Source organism: Apium graveolens, chromosome 5, assembly GCF_009905375.1.
Source record: "Apium graveolens cultivar Ventura chromosome 5, ASM990537v1, whole genome shotgun sequence".
NCBI lineage: Eukaryota > Viridiplantae > Streptophyta > Magnoliopsida > Apiales > Apiaceae > Apium > Apium graveolens.
The window spans coordinates 278,118,660-278,131,134 of record NC_133651.1 but is presented as its reverse complement, the minus strand read 5'-3'; the positions used below and the strand labels follow the sequence as shown (position 1 = coordinate 278,131,134).

Sequence of the window (12,475 nt, the reverse complement as noted above, 5' to 3'; positions counted from 1 at the left end):
ATTTTTCCAAATCGATAACCCTGATTTCGTAAAATAAAGAGTATATGTATTTTCCGAAAACGAACACCGAACCGATTTTCGAGATTGTGAACCTTACTTGTTGCGTGTGTTATTATAATATACATAATTACCAGTCGGGTTTGAATATCGTTGGGTAAAACTGGTATCGAGGATATGTCAAGCATACCTAGACGTCTAACGTAGGGTATTTCAACCCTGTAGGTTATAGTCGAGAACCTGGAAGTGGACGATGGACTAGAGATGACCTAGTAGTCAGTCGACGTGCTCAGTAGAGTTTCAACAGAAAAACTTGAGTATCAAAGTCGAATCCAATGGCATCTAGTGGATAGACAATAAAGCCTGAGCGACAGAGTCGGCTCAGAGTTGATCAGTAATAGTTGTAAAGCCCTGTAAGGCAAGTACTTCTAAATCTTTTTCAAGATATAATGCAAATGTTTCTAAATTCGCTCGTGAAATGTTGTTAAGTATTCAAAGTAGCTCTGTCTTATATTATAAGTACTTTGAATCATACAACCTTGAACCCAAATCACCTTATTTGATCTTTGAGCCATAAGCCTTAAATTTTTCGTAAACCATCATTTGTTATTTTCAGATACCAAATCACATAAATATGACACTACTCCCCAAATATATAACCACCAAACACCAAACACTGGAACAGAATTTTTTAAACATACAGATACTTTTATACTCAACCATACCTTGTGACATCAAAGTACTAAAACCTTGTAAAAACATTGTTCATCTAATACCCGATTAATTACAGGCTGGAGGCCATTTCTTTTATATACTTTGACATACCCTTTTGGTATCCATAAATTTTCACCATGCTCTTATACAAATGTTGTATTGTTATTGATTATGATATGGTTTTATTGAATTATATTGTTTATCATATTGAACTGCTTTAGAATTGGATAGTTTTCATTATGTGGACCAGATTCGTGGTCAGACCATATCAATGGACAAGTTAGGCCAATGTGTGCCTTGGATCCAGTAGTTGGAGCAGTGATGTGTGCTTTGCTTGGGGTTAGTGCATAACTGATCAGCAGCCTAACCTTGGTTTTATAAACTTAAAATGAATATCCAATTCTATTGATTCTTTAACAAGAAACTTGATTCCTTTGAATCATCTCGTTTGATCATTGTGTAGCCTCTGTTATTGTTATTGTGACTTGCTGAGCTAGTTAGCTCACTATTGCGAATTTTTTTATATATTTTACAGTTAAAAATGATATGGATTATAGTAAAGTTCCTCAGTCCAAAGTGTGAGCTATGATTCCAGTTTGAGTTGGATCGAGCTAGCAGAAGCTTCATATAGTAGTGAGATAATAAGATTGTAAGAATAATTTCATTATCAGTTGTAAGTTAAATTAGTTGGGATTTGGTACGTTGTAATAAAAGTTAAGGTTGTGGCTTTTTTCGTACTTTAACCTGTTGCGATCCGTGGTTATATGAAGCAGGGTCATTGCAAATAATATTTCTTATATAGGTTTATATATTGTGGACCCCAAACTTTTGACCCGGGTTTGGAGGGCGCCACAGCTAGACCTGGAAAAATGGGTCTGTATCCGAAGAACCGAACCGAAATTCATGAAACCGAGATCCGATCCGAGATCCAAATCATACAATCCGATAATTATCCGAAAACTGATTTAAACAGATCTGAAAAATACCCGAACCGAAAATTTAACCGAAAATGATCTGAAATACAAGATCCGATTATAATTTGAAACCGATTAAAATCAAATAATATATTACCCGAAATAAACAAAATTTATACTTTAAACGATTTTATGTTTATGATAACATACTTATTTAATCATATTCTTTTGTAAAGTACATTATATTACATTAAAAATACTAAATTAAATGAAAAGATTTTTTAAATCTCAAAAATTGAAAAATAAATAAGCCATGATCCGAAATATCCGAACCTGTTAGGTAATGAATTACACACGGGGGGGGGGGGGTGAATGTGTTTTAGTATTTTTATGCTTTTCTTGAACTATTTTGATTTTGAACAAAGTAAATCAATTTTGTAGTAAGTTGTGTTATAACAGAAGTTAAACATGCAGCTATGAATAACACAGATTTTTTCAAAACTCACTTCATTTTATATTAAAATTAAGAATGTTTTGCTACAAAATTTCTAGGCTCTTTGTTGAGAAAAAGCTTAGCTTCTACTTGAGAGAATATCCAAGAATTTCTGATCTAATTGTTGCATCTAACAAAGGACCAGTGTTAACTTTATAACTCAGTTAACTTCTGGTTTACACAGTGTAATATCCAGGAAAATTATGTGAATATTATATGTTAAATAAATATTATGTGTTTGTATAAGTTAAAATGTTCATTGCCATGATATTACGTGTTATAAATGCTACTTGTGTTCCCGTGTGGACCAGAAAACTTTTTCAATTGATTAATATGTATTTAAACTGCAATTATATGAATCAATATGTAATCTAGACTCGTATTTATTTGTGTTTTTATCGAGATACTCGTTTTATCTCGTTTTATGTGCGTTTGAATGTATTTTATGTGTTTTCAAGGTTTTCTGTTAATTTAAGTATCATTTCTATTTTTCAAAAATCCACGGACCGGGACCCCACCAGGACGTCAAAGCCCACAAAATTCATGTTTTTATTTTTATAAAATCATTCGTATTTTAAATACCTAATATGTTTGTATTTTTGAATTATTCGCAATTTTCGGGGAATTTTGATTTAAATTTTATATTTTATTACTTTTAAAATTATTCCCCGTAATTATTATTTTGGGCCTAATTATTTTAATTATGGGAATAAAAAAACCCTTAATTAATTTTGGGGATATATTTTCTGTAAATATAAATAGCTGTAAAATACTTATTTATTTCATTATTATCATTAAAAATTCAGAAAATAAAAACAAAAATTCAAGAACACTTTGGGGGTGAAATTTCCTGCATAAACATTGATTCATGATTTTGATCGATTCAGGGAACCAAATCAAGTGTTCTAGTAAATAAAACGATCCTTTTTTCAAGCCCTTTCTGTTGATATCAACATCGCAATCTAAGGTTAGGTATTGAAGAAAATCGATTTCTTCTTCTTGAGCATGATTTCGTTTTTGAGATATGATGATTTTTGAATGATTCTGGGTTTACAAATAGTTTTAAAATGTTTATTGGAGTCGATATATATGTTTACTTCAGTTGTTTAAATCCCGGATATATATAGACGAGTTCTTGGTTTTTGATATTTTTCTTTTCGATTTCTTGATTCATACATATTGTTGTTAGAGTTGATGATAGTAATGGATTTTATACACTCTGAGCTTCATTTTCGTGTAAAGATTGTTGGATTTGGTTGTCAGTCGCGTGAATTGCGATTTTCCGATCATAGTCGCCGATTTTGATTTTAGATTCATCGGAATCGATGAATTATTTATCGTTTGGTGTTGTTGTTGTTTGATTCGTAGCCGAAAATCGATTTAGGATATGTTGCACTGAAAAACCGAATAAAACGGAGAGGATTTGATGTTGTTTGGGTTTGTCGGAATTCCACCGCGGCTCACCGGAAACGACGAAGCTCGCCGGATTCTACGTTTGGTCCGGCGAGTTCTTCGTGTTCTTGGCAACCCAGAAACCCACTCTATTGACCCATTTCTTTTTAATTCTGACCCGCTTTTGATCCCATGAAACCCTAACCCCCAATTTCCATTTGTGTTTCCCAAATTTTGATTTAAGAATATTTCAAAATTCCTTTTTCCTATTTTCAAATTTTTTTTCTTAAATTCAAAAATCATTTAATTATTATTCTTAAATTCTAAAAATCATATATTTAATTATTTTTAAGATTCCGAAAATTATTTTCAATTATTATTTTCAAAAATACAAATTTGATTTAATTATTTTTGATTTATTTTAGTTAATTGTTTATGAACTTAATTAATTGATTAATTCATTTAATCAATTAATTTTGTTTATAAATAGTTAAATAAAATGTAAATTATTTATAATTAATTCAAATAATTACTAAAAATCACTTTTAAACTTTAAAAATTTATACTTTGGTATTTAAAAATCAATTAATTATTATTAATTGATTTATTCCTATTTAATTCTTATTTTATTCGTTATAAATAAACCGTTCGTCCGTTTAATACGAAACGAATGCGTATAGACTCAGAAAAACATTACGCTTCCAATAAAAATATTTTTGAGACCTAATTTCTTTTGTAATGCAATGTCATTTAAATTGTGTATCATTCTAAGTCAGTATCTGATCAATAAACACTATTATTAACCTGATTTCAGTTCTGAACGTACTGAGACCTATTTGTTGACTATCTGATATATGTGTTGCATGAGATATATGATTACGTGTTATATGAATACCATGATTACATGCTAAGTGATATGCATGCTATTTGTTTATAGTTTTAAAATGCCATGAGTAGTTATAAACGATCGGGTAGACGTCAAGACGTATAGTTACGTCGATTAAGTTTGGTTCTGTCAATTAAAATGTTATGGATATGTTGTGAACTTGATGTTCATTAACAAAACACCTTAGTAGATTTTACTTGGTGAAAAATGTAGCACTCGACGGATAAGGAACATAGTCCCGACGGATGACTCAATATAGTCCCGACGGATGATGATTTATTATCCATCCAGTGAGTAGCTTGTGTAATAATGAGTCTGTAACACATTTCTGCATACACCTTATTTAGATTCTGTAGTAGCATTTAAGTCATGTTGACTTTAATTAGATATGCAAAATATGTTGATTAATTGTACATATATGATGTCTTGTAATTCTGCATAAATGAAATGAAGTAAAGTGCCAGATAGCTACCCGGCGGATAAACAACAATGCCACTCGACGGATGATCAACAAGGTAACCCGACAGATGATCATGTACCCGACGGATAATCAATTCAAACATCTGTTGACAGTGACAACACAGTCACATGTGTCGAGTGTATGCAAAATGAATGTGGAAGCCTATTCAACTGGGTTTTAGAGAACAAAGAAGCATTGCCATTTCCATGCTATTATGAAGATATTCAAAGATGCTGGAATAGAGTAATGAAGCAGCATAATATTAGACTTGATAGGTTTTTTTATTATTATCTTGTCTTATTACTTTGTAATCTTGGTGATATATAAACCAAGAAGTAGCAAATAGAACAACAAGAACAAGACTAAGAACATTATCTCAGAGAAACAATTGTAAGCTGCATCCTTAGCATTTCTCTGTAAACTTAGTTGTTCTATTTGTAAGCAGATGTGAGCTAATCTTGCTACACAGAGTTCTCTTGATATAATAATATCTCTGGTGGATACATTCAAATCCACCAGAAAGTTTTTAAAGACTTATGTTTTTAATTACTTATGTTTTGATTTTACTAACTTCTTATTCCGCACTTTGCAAATCAAACACTCATATATTATTAAGATAGAACATTTCATATTTTTGAAAAAGGTTCAAGAATTCCATTCAACCCCCTTCTGTAATTCTTATTGCATTGTTAGGGACTAACAATTGGTATCAGAGCACGCTCTTGAAGAACAAAGAGTTTAAAGATCACAACAAACAACAAGATGAACAAGAAGGATGTAGGAGTCAAGATTCCTTTTCTGGAAAAAATAATTACCATCACTGAAAGGTAAAATGCATCTTCACTTACTTTCTCAAGATGAGGCTTATGTAGATTGCATAGAGAGAGGCCCTCATGTACCAATGAGAGCTGCAACTGGAAATGAGCCATCAGTTCCCAAGCCATTAGTTCCTCTTTAGCTGTGGGTAACTTTATTTCCTTGAACACATTAAAAGTGACCTTTTGATCGTAAACCTTCATCGAAAGCTCTCCTTTTTGCACATCGATCATAGTTCGGCCTGTAGCCAAGAATGGTCTTCCCAAGATGATAGGAATCTTCTTATCTTCCTCGAAATCAAGAATTACAAAGTCAGCAGGGAAGAAGAGTTTATCCACCTTGACCAAGATATCCTCCACTATACCTTGTGGATAAGTGATGGAACGGTCAGCTAGTTGCAATGACATGTATGTTAGTTTCGGATCAGGCAGACCAAGCTTCTTGAAGATAAATATGGGCATCAGATTGATGCTAGCTCCTAAATCACATAAATACTTTTCGAACGATAAGTTTCCGATGGTGCAAGGAATAGTGAAGCTTCCAGGATCTTTAAGCTTCGGAGGCAACTTCTGTTGCAGCACAACATTACATTCCTTTGTTAGAACAACGGTCTCTAAGTCATCGAGCTTCACTTTCCGAGAGATTTCATAAATCTCGCATAACTAGGCATCTATTCAAGAGCTTCAGCGAAAGGTATGTTGATATAAAGTTTCTTGAACACCTCCAAAAACTTCTCAAACTGCTTATCCAGCTTTTTCTTCTGCAGCCTCTTAGGAAAAGGAGGTGGAGGATAGATCTGTTTCTCCCCTGTATTACCCTCCAGAGAAGTGTGTTCCACAATAGTCTTCCTTGGTTCCACCTCTACTTCCTTCTGCACATCTTCTTCAGCCAAAACTTCAGATTCTGGAACTTGAGACTTTTCAGGCTCTTCGTCTTGCTGAATTTGGGGCTTTGCAACCTTTCCAGACCTTAAGGTGATGGCGTTCACCTGTTTTTCAACTTCCAACTTGCCTGGATTGGGTTCTGTATCACTAGGAAGCGTTCCTGATGGTCGATTCAATAAGGCATTAGCAATTTGCCCTATTTGGTTCTCCAGGGTCTTGATAGAAATAGCCTGGCTTTGTCATATAAGAGCCCGGTTTTTGCACATAAGCCTCAACTCCTTCAATTCAGATTTTTCATTCGAAGATAGACCTGCATCATGATTTTGTTGTTGAATTTGGAGTTGTTGTTTTGGTGCAATTTGTTGCTGAAAACCAGGAGGGTTGAATAGTTTATTTCCAAACTGCTGGAACGGCTGTTGCATCGTATTCTGATTGTTGCTCCAGCTGAAGTTAGGATGATTCCAGTTGTCAAGATGATAAGTGTTTGAACTGGCTGCTGCGATCTCTGAAAGTTGCTCACAAACTGAGCTGAGTCACTAGATATAGCGCATTTCTCTGTCACATGCGGGCCTGCACACAGCTCACAAACACTAATTATCTGCTTAACACCATAGTTAGCCAGAGAATCGATCTTCATAGACAACGCCTTTAGTTGAGCAGTGATAGCCGTAGCTGTATCCACTTCAAGAACTCCTGCTACCTTGCCCTGTAGACATCTCTGGATTGGATACTGATATTCATTAGCAGCCATCAGTTCAATTAGATCATAAGCTTCCTCATAGCTCTTTGCCCATAATGCTCCGCCTGATGCTGCATCGAGCATGGGTCTGGACTGTGCTCCCAACCCATTGTAAAAACAAGTGATGATCATCTAATCAGGAATTGCATGATGAGGACACTTCCTAAGCATCTCCTTGTAGCGCTCCCAAGCTTCATATAAAGATTCTCCTGATTGTTGCGCAAATTGAGTAAGAGCATTCCTGATTGCAGCTGTCTTCATCATAGGGAAGAATTTAGTAAGAAACTTCTGAGCAAGATCTTCCCAAGTAGTAATCGAACCAGCTGGTAGAGAGTGTAACCAACTCTTAGCCTTATCCCTCAGAGAGAATGAGAACAGTCTCAGCTTCACAGCATCTTCAGAAACACCGTTGAACTTGAAGGTGTCGCATATCTCAATAAAGTCCCTAATGTGCATATTGGGATCTTCAGTTGGAGAACCCCCAAACTGGATTGAATTCTGCACCCATTGAATTATGCCAGGCTTGATCTCAAAGGTATTAGCTGTGATAGCTGGCCGAACAATGCTAGATTGAATGTCATTGATCTTAGGTTGAGAAAAACACATCAAGGCTTTCGTTCGTGCTGCTGGATCTCCCATTATACTGAATTACTATATATGACAAACATGGGATTCTAACTTCATTACTACTTCATTCAATAGCCTTATTGTAACCTTAGCATGTGATGGTGATGACACTAATCGGATAACACGAAACTGATAAACGCCAACTTTCGTTACACGAGTACCATTCTACCAGACATCCACAAAAGAGATAGAAGCTGAATAGGCACCAATTATATTGAGACCCTATATGTCTATAGAATTTGACAACATAACGGTTTAAGCACAAGTTATCCATAATGATTACATAGGGCAAGTAAAATGGTTAAAGTTACCTACGAATCATGCATACACATACATGAACCTATGCTAGCATGACAAGTTCTAAACCTCTATATTCACTGTCGCTTCAATAGAGATTAACACGTTATCTTATATTTTAGCTACGCACATAAGATGAATAAGCACAACCAATACTAGGATATCAATCATCACCACACACCAAGATATCGAAACAAATTAACTATTGAAATCCATAAGTAAATCCGCTAGAATCCCATGACAACGATTAGTTCATAATTGAACTCATCATCACCATGGGTTCCAATGAAAGCATGGTATAAAACAAGGTCTTAATAAACTAAATAATAATTAAAGTATGAATAAACGAGATTTAGGTTCAACAAGAATGAAAACGAGCATCCAAAGTTACAACTAATTCAAAGAATCACAAGTTGAAAATAAGATCTTCTTTTTCGGAGTTGTTCTGTGCTTCTAGGACTTCTCCTTGGTATCCCAATCTTCCCGGATGATGAAAACCCTTTTTTAAGTATATATACGCCCCTAGTGGACCTGGACCCTTAAAATCGTCAAATTCCACTCAAAAAAGGTTTTTTAGGCGAAATCAGCGACTATCCGTGCCTTGGGCGGCCGCTTAGCTCTCTGGGTGGGTGCTCAGCTCTCTGGGCGGGCCGCTCAGCTCTCCGGGCGGGCGCTCAGCACCCGTCTGAAAAAATTTCTGATAAATCTTGTTTTGGCCATAACTTGAGTTCTACTCGTCAGAATTAGGCGATTCAACTGCCCACGTGAAGCTATTGAGATTCTCTACAACTTGACAATGGATTTGGCTTCCGAATATGATTACTTTTTGTCATATTTCCTTTAAAAGCTCATTTCTTTATATAACTGATACCTGAAATGCAATAACACAAAAACACATCAAAATACCAACAACTTGAGTCCAAAACACCAATTTAAGCTTGTAATAAAGCGTTCAAAGTGGATATAAAATCCACTTATCAGAGAGAGGAAAGAAGAAAGGAGGATCCATTGCACTAGTTGCTGAGTAGGAGAAAGAGAAGGAGATGCAGATGGAAGCTGTTGAATCAACTTCAAAGGTCTGTGAGAACAAGGGCAAGGGGCTGGTAGCAGAAAATGAAGATTCTTTGAGCCAAGATGATATGGAGGATATTGATGAACATCTTGCATTTCTTTCCAGAAGATTTGCCAAGCTCAAGTTCAAGAAGAACTTTGGAGCAGCTAAGCCAAATAGAAACATAGTGGATAAATCAAAATTCAAATGTTTCAAATGTGGCTTAGCAGGGCACTTTGCCAGTGAGTGTAGAAAATCAGATTCCAGCAAAAAGAAGTTTGAGCCTGTGGATTATAAATAGAAATACTTTGAGTTGCTCAAACAAAAGGAAAGGGCTTTCATTACACAAGAAAATGATTGGGCACAGATGGTCTGGATGAGGATGAGGATATCAGCTATGTCAATCTAGCCCTAATGGCCAAGTCTGATGAAACAAAGACAAGTTCTTCAAGTAATCAGGTAATCACCACTAACCTTGCACATTTATCTAAAGCTGAGTGTAATGATGCAATAAATGACATGTCTACAGAATTATATCATTTGCGTGTTACACTTAAGTCTCTTACTAAGGAAAATGCTAAAATCAAGAAAACAATTTGTTTTTAAGTGAGAGGAATAATGTGCTAGAGTCTCAGTTCATTGAATTTGAAAAATTGAGAATTGAGTGTAAAATTGCTAAGGATGAATTAACTGAGTTCTTGAAGAAAGAAGAGATCTTGAAGAAGCAGTTTGAACGAGAACAGGAGGTGATTAAGGCATGGAAAACATCTAGAGATGTTCATGCTCAAATCACCAAAGTTCAAGGTATTGAGTCCTTTTGTGATGCAGCCTGGAAGAAGAATAAGGAGAAGTTAGAATCCAATTTGGTTGAAGGATTGCTAACAGATGTAGACTCGACGGATGATGAGGGTCATCCGTTGGATTTTTAACGCAGCGGGGGCATGGCAAAACACTTTTAGACATATAAAATCCAAATAAAAGCATATAAATCGTGAATAAAAATTCGAGGGATCGAATCTAACCTTTTAAAATAATTCGGAGATAACGATCAGAGATCCTTAGCAGTTGCTCCTCAAGTGTGAAGCACTCCACCGGTATCCACCAAGAAAACGATGTTAAGGAGGAGGAAGGAGGTGGAGAGAATTGGATTTTCCAAACTTTTTGGATTTCGGGTTCGATGTGGGTTAGAATAAAATTAGGGTCTATAATAGTGTATTTATAGGCAAAATTTTCAGCTGAAATTTTTCCATAAATATATTATTATTATTCCATTTATTATCTCATTAATAATTAAAACACCTTTTAATCATTAATCCTTTTTCTAAACACTTTAGAAATAATTCTCTCTCTTGATTTAATTTCCAAAAATTAAATCCTTAATTAATATTAAGAACTTTTCTTAATTAATTTATAATCAATTAAATCTCATTTAATCAATTATTAAATTTGCTAATTAATTATTTATTTCACAAATAAATAATTATTAGCCATTATTAATTAATTCCTCCACCATAAAATCATTCTCCTTTTATGGTGTGACCCTGTAGGTTCAATATTAAGCCGGTAGTAGAAATAAATAATAATAAAACTATTTTATCATTATTTATATAAATTCTCTAATTTATTAAATATGATTAATTAATTAATCACATTTATTCTACATCGTGAGTGATGCTTCTCAACATATCGCGACTATCCGGATAATATGAATTCACTGCTTAGAATACCAAGAACCTGTCAGTGAATAGTTACCGTACAATAACTCCTTCTACCCTACAATGTCCCGATTAATACAAGGCATGGATCTCGTGTCAAGCCTATCTAATTTAATCACTTGCTTACCATTTATTATGCGTAGTTCTATGCAAATTAGAAACTCCTTTCTAATTTCATTTACTCTGGCCAGAGATTCCTGAACTAGCATAAGTGGATCAGCCTTGAACATTCGCTTCCTTCACTGGAAGGGGTAGATCCTTTATTGATCATACACTATCTTCGTGTACAAATTCCTATACCCAGAAGAGCCCTAATAATTGTCCCTGGAGACTAAGAACTAAACCAAAGCATAGTTCAGTGTACACAAGATGACTATGATGACCTCAAGTCTAAGGATACTTGTACAACTATCACTAGGTGAACAACTGCTGACACGTGAGTGAACTCCATCAGTTATTCAGCTGTGCGAGTCATGTTCAGTGAACTTATTCTATAATAAGCACCTACATACTAGCTATAGTGTCACCACACAAATGTCTATGAGAACAGACATCCTTCATAATGAAGCAAACATAGTATGTACCGATCTTTGCGGATTATTAATTACCAGTTAGTAATCCTATGACCAGGAACTATTTAAGTTTAGAGTTATCATCTTTTTAGGTCTCACTATTATGATCTCATCATAATCCATAAAAAGCTTTACTCTAAACTATGGTATATCTATTTAAACACTTAAATAGATAAAGCCCGTAATAAAACAAAACAAGTCTTTTTAATATCAATGAAATCAAAATAGATTACATAAAGTTATTCCTAAATCCTAATACATGATTGGACTTAGGACATATTCCTTTCAATCCGTCGGATAATAAAAAGGGTTATCCGTCGAGTGATATAAATCCTCATCCGTCGACTGTGAGCAAACCTGTGAGTAAAGCCAAACTTGCCAAGTTAAATGAGAAATATGGATCAATTTCAAGAATTTTGTTCCAGGAGAATCCAGTCAAGTGAAGAAAGAGAGAAAAGGCTAATATTGGTCATATGACTATCAAGCAATTGAGTGACAGACTAGAAAAGATTGAGATTAAAACAGAGGCTAAAAAGAAAATAATAGAAATGGTAAAGTAGGAATTAACAAGCATAACAACTACACACCTGATAAATATGCTCCTAGAAAAATCTGTGTCAAGTGTGGTAGTTGTTAGTCCCTTAACAATATGACAAGAATTACGAAGGGGGGTTGAATGGAATTCTTGAAACTTTTTCTTGAAATAAAATGTTCTAACTCAAATATAAATATAAGTGTATTGATTAGCACAATGCGGAATAAAAACTTAAGTGAATCAAGACACAAGTAATTAAAAACAAGAGTCTTTAAAAACTTTCTGGTGGATTTGAATAATTCCACCAGAGATATATATATATCAAGAGAACACTGTGTGCAGAAATGCTCACAGCTGCTTACAACAATTGAACTTCTAAGACT

General features: G+C 34.5%; 1 non-coding gene across 1 annotated transcript; it reads left to right on the top strand.

The window, feature by feature from the left end:
- The first annotated feature begins 7,437 nt into the window (after nt 1-7,437).
- LOC141663118 (small nucleolar RNA R71) lies at nt 7,438-7,544 on the top strand. The gene has a single exon (XR_012551203.1). It is a non-coding gene; the product is annotated as a small nucleolar RNA R71 (small nucleolar RNA).
- Nucleotides 7,545-12,475: the final 4,931 nt, after the last annotated feature.